The sequence below is a fragment of the Myotis davidii genome, unplaced genomic scaffold (genome assembly GCF_000327345.1).
Source record: "Myotis davidii unplaced genomic scaffold, ASM32734v1 scaffold1494, whole genome shotgun sequence".
Taxonomy (NCBI): Eukaryota; Metazoa; Chordata; class Mammalia; order Chiroptera; family Vespertilionidae; genus Myotis; species Myotis davidii.
The window spans coordinates 184,499-190,040 of NW_006286246.1; the positions used below are offsets into that span (position 1 = coordinate 184,499).

Consider the following 5,542-nt stretch of genomic DNA (forward strand, 5'->3'; position numbering starts at 1 on the left):
GAAAGACATTTTAGATTAAAGAAGTTTCTTTTTTTCCCTTCACAATATCTAAGCTGAATTTACTCAGGTTTAAATGACAGATTTTTATGCTAACAAGTAAAGAATTTGAAAAAAAATTGTACATAATTGAAAAGCAGTTCTAAAAGTTGGTAGGCCACCTTATTACAACATCTTATATTATTCCAGATGCATCTGGCTAGTATTCTACATATCTAACTATTGATCCAATAGTTTTTGTATATGGTTCTACTATACATATAAAGAGGGAGTATAATATAGTAGAATTAGAATGGGATTATTTTAGTCTGAAATCAATTCATGACTGTCATAATTAGCAGCTGTTACCCAGAAAAAAATTCATTTACCACTCAGAACCCACTTCCTCATTTGTCAAATCAAGATACTCATAATTCCAATCCTAAGGTCTCATAATATTTAATAAGACTGTATGTGAAAATATTCTGAAAACTAAAAATCATTATTTTATACGATTATACATAACATAACATTACATGATTATAGATATAAACAAATACTTCATGTCTAATAAACAGGAATTTCATAATAACTTTTTAGGATAAGTAAAACTTGTATTTCTTTCAGCAACAATGATGAAGTCAAAGTGCTTAAATTATATTTTCTGGAAAATCACAAACTGACTTTTTATTTTACAAGTGTTAGAATAAAATTTTATCCCCAAAGAAATTAATCATCCTTGTGGGGAAAAACAAGGACATGACAAAGGCAATAATTGTCCTCAATTTAGTCAAGAATGGACATGTTGCAGTCAAGACACATGACTCAGCTTTAGGCATGTTATCATATCAAGGTCCTAGTCTCATCTCCACCTCACAAAATATCTTCCACTCCTGCATCCTGGTCTAAAATCCCAACCATTCCCTCAAATGGCTTTTTTTATATGCAGTTCTCTGAGATCAGTAAAACCAATAGTAGCTATCCACAAAATATTTCAGCCCAAATATGTACATTATTTGGAGAGCTAACACTTATCCAAGAGCCAGGACGAAGGGCAGGGGAGTAAATTTGGATAGTGGGAGTATTTGAAAGCAGTGGGTCCAGAAGAGGCTAGCTAGGGAGTACTCAAGACCAACTAAGAACCAAGGCAACAGGGAGAAAAGGAGCTAGCTGTACAGAGACGTTCCTAGAGGGTTCTGGCCCCAGACTGACAAGGTGAAATTGCATTACTAGAGCTCACAGGAAAAGAGCAGCTTTAATAAGAATGAGAGAGAGAGAGAGAGAGAGAGAGAGAGAGAGAGAGAGAGAGAGAGAGAGGGACAAGAGGACCCCTATAGGATCTGTGAAGGGAACCTGTGAATCTCCTCCACCCATCCCTTATGAACGACTTAAGGCTGGTTCTAGAGACAGCCCCAAAGCAAACTGTAGTCTTTGTCTCAATCTTGCCCAAGACTAGTCCTTGGGCTGCACGAGATTCCCGTGCCCAGGCTGGATGAGAAGTGGGAGCTCTAAGCAGGACAATCCCTACAACAGGGTGCTCACCAACATCAAGCAAGGACTTTATTTAGACTGTTTTAAAGGGGGGAAGGGGAGTTCAGTCACTGGGTCAACTCTCCATAAGAGCACTTTTCTTAAAGTAAATTATTTCACCATCTGCATTAACTGTTGAAACCATTTCCCCAACGAGAAACAGACTGCATATTATAGAAATAACCAATTACAGGGAGTTTCAGTTTCACTTGATATATATGAATTTGGAACCTATATTGGTTGACATCAGAATGAAAACAACCTTGAGAACTTCAGTGAGTTGAAGATACATCTTACTCCTCACAACAGGAAGTGGAACTGGCGAACTAGTCAGTTTCAAAACGACCTTACATGTGGTTTTTTCACTGAGTGAAAAAAAAAAAAAAAGGCCAACACCGGTTAAGCATGTTATGAGATAGTTTTTCAACAGGGGAATTATAACTCTTTCTCACAACAATAATCCAGAGCCTAGTAAGATATTTTTATCATATTATTTTCTTCCCATTGGAATGTTATGGGTAAAATTTAAAAATTACCCTAAATTATGAATTTGCCCTCACTTGCTTCTAAAGTTGGGGGTAAATTTTTCTTTTAAATACATTTCTTCTTTTGATTATAAAAGAATACTTTTACTTTTTAAGATGGTTAAAAACAGCACTTGGTCACCAATCACTCAAAAACACAAGCATACAAAGAAACCAGTACAAAATATAAAAAGGGACCTCTTTTGATGTTGAATGATGTTAACACCCAGGATAATTATTACATTGACTACGAATACATACAGTAACTAGTGGCCCGGTGCATGAAATTCATGCACATTAAAAGGGAATTAATTAGAGGAAATATTTAAATATTGCTATTTGCCCTTTCTCTATAATAGAAGTGTCAGAGATGAAAAAAAATTAGTAAAATGTATATGAAAATCTCCCTCTTGTCAGAGTCTGGGGCATGCCATGGGACCTAGAGTCAAGTCCCTGCCCACCACCCGCACATGCTTCGAAAACACAGGAGACACAGACCCGGCCGGCCCCAACCCCATCAAGCCCCTCTGGGCAGGGGGTGTGGCCTGAGGTCCCCCGTCAAGCCCCGTGGGACAGAGGGCATGGCCTGAGGTCTCCCAGCCCAGTGACAGGGTGGGGGTGCGGCCTGAGGTCTCCCATCATGTCCCGTGGGGCGAAGGGGGTGGCCTGAGGTCCCCTGTCAAGCCCCACAGGGCAGGGGTGCGGCCTGAGGTCCCTTGCCTTGGGGAGGCGCCATGCAGCCTCAGGTCCCTGCTGTTTGGTTGTGATGTTATGAAATTCCTATGCACACTGCACATATCTTATTTTGGAGTAAAAAACAAAATGGGAACAAATACAATATTTGTATTTGCATGTGGCCTGCGGGCCATAGTTTGAGGACCCCTGATATAGATAGATTGTTAAATCTTGCAGGCACAATTTACCCTCATGCTATATTAAAATTAACAGTAAAACAGTTCATGATTACATCAAACTTCATAATGATCTTGGTATTTAGCAAAATTACACAGTGATATGCTGCTAAATGGGCCCTGATTTGTAACATTGACCTAATTTCCATGGTGTAAAGCCTCAACTGCCGTCAATTTTAAACTATCAATACTTTAACCAAGTCACAGAATTTCCTATATATTTCAGGGCCAGGCCAACACCAATTGATACAGCTGTTAGGGATATTTCTCCCCAACACTTTCCCCCACAAACATCTTTACTCCTTCCTAGAAAATTAAACTGAATTCTTAAAGGGAAGTTTAAAGCTTTTAATTATTAAAATTTTGCCTATGAAAATCTTGCTTAATTTTTTCAGAAGACTACCTACCTTAAATATTACCTAATAGATTAATATTTTATAAAATCTCTATTAGTGGAAAATGGAGAGAGCTAATAGACAGTCTAATCATCATAGTAATAGAAAACACTGACAGCTAAGAAATATACATGAAGCTTATACACATATAATTTTTGCCACATGGTAGGCACTGATCTCACTCTTTTCATAAATGCTGAGACTGAATTCTCCTATTTGTGGCTTAGGTGCTATTTCTTATTCCCACTTTATAGGAAAGGAAATTGAAGCAAATAGAGTTTTAGTATTTTGCCCAAAGTCACAAAAGTCAATGGCAAAATGCAAATATTTATTTTGAGAATAAAACTTACAAAAGTAGTAGTTTGATAAGATGTTTGCTTGTGTTGTTGGTATGGTATAAAGGAGTAGGACAGGGAAGCAAGTCTAGAGTTCAAGGGGAAACTGAGTGCAATGGCACTTTCTACATAGAAGAGAAATAGAAGAAATAAAGAAAGGAGGACTGGGAAGAAGAAAGAGATAGGACAGAAAGATCTGGAGGAGAGGAGCAAAAGAAGGGAGTGGGCACAGGGAGAGGAAAGTGAGGAGGAGGAGGAGGAGGAGGGGGAGGAGGGGGAGGAGGAAGTCAGAACATGGACAGTGAGGGAGAGCAAAAGTGTCAGGGAAAATTTTGGAGTTTCTAGCTCAAACATTTGAATAAATGACAGCACTATAGAGAGTGTAGTTTTAAGTATATATATATTTGTTTAGTAGTAAGCATATTGAGTTTGGTGTACACATGCAGCACACAAGTGGAAATAGTATGTATAGTATTTAAGGGTCAAGGAATTTGGAGAAAATCTGGAATAAAGATATAATATTGGGAATCATCAGTAAACAGAGAGTAGAAGTCTTGAGTTTGGATGTGTAGAAGAACAAAGGAGAGAAGTCGGAATCCAAAGGCAGATCAATACAGTGCACAAAGGCAGTAGAAGAGGTGACTTCAGGGAGACTGAGCAAGAACAGCCACTAAAAAACCAAGAAAATCCAGAGAGGGCTTATCATGGGAGCCAGGGAGAGACTCAAGAGAAAGGTGAGTCCAAGCCATCAAATGTTGCCAGAATAAAAGTGAAAGAACAAGTTCATTAGAGATCTTGGCAAAAATAGCTTCATTGTTCAGTTGGGCTAGGAGACCAATTCCAGTGGGTTGGGAATGAGTGGGAATTAAAGAAATAAACATAGTTTGGAAGACCCTCTGTCAACAATCTTAACATTCAGGCTTTAAAAAACTGATTTCACATTAAATAAAGTTTTCTTCAAATTTTTAATTTTTTATTCTGTCTTAACATTTTGTAAAAGTTTTAGAATTTACAGTTGTAGAATTGTGAATTCTCCCTCCCCCCCCCCCCCCAATTCCTCTCTCCCTTTCCCTGACTCCCTCTATACCAGTTTGGAATTTCTACTTGGTGTGTTACCTGTCCTACAATGGTGTCCTGAGGCTATCATGGAGAATCGTGCATACCCAGTCCTAGATCTAGCTGATGTCTAGGTTCACTTCCTGATTTTGAGACTGTCTCTATCTCCTCTCTCCCTAGGCCCTGCGGTGTTACTCTAAGCCAGTGATGGCGAACCTTTAGAGCTCGGCATGTCAGCATTTTGAAAACTCTAACTTAACTCTGGTGCCGTGTCACATATAGAAATTTTTTAATATTTGCAACCGTAGTAAAACAAAGACATATTTTTGATATTTATTTTATATATTTAAATGCCATTTAACAAAGAAAAATCAACCCAAAAAATGAGTTCACGTGTCACCTCTGACACACATGTCATAGGTTCGCCATCACTGCCCTAAGCCATGGTTTGATAACTCTTTTAATCTTTAGCCCTTTCACAAGTGGGGGAGGCCCCACCTACCATTGTCATCAAGAAGTAGCTCTCCTCACATGAGTGGAGCATTTTTTACCCTCTTGCCTTGGGCAGGAGGTAAACTACTTCCTGCCTCCAGTGGAGGCATTCATCAGACCCATAGCTTCGGTCATGCTCAATTCATTTCTTATTCACAGGGATGATTACCACATTGTTGAGCCTAATTGTGCTTTTTTTGCTTTTGCCTATCATTGCTCTATGTTCGCAACAGAGTGGAGTGTGACAATGTGCATCCACAGGAGCATCCACAGGACCATTACTGAATGTTCGTTTATAAGGTTCTTTATAAGGTTCCATCTTG

At 38.8% G+C, this 5,542-nt stretch overlaps 1 protein-coding gene across 1 annotated transcript in view; it reads right to left on the reverse strand.

Annotated features, from left to right (window-relative positions):
- The window catches only part of IPCEF1 (interaction protein for cytohesin exchange factors 1), a 128,022-nt gene that overhangs the window by 60,105 nt on the left and 62,375 nt on the right, over nt 1-5,542 (reverse strand). The gene's annotated exons all lie outside the window — the stretch shown is intronic.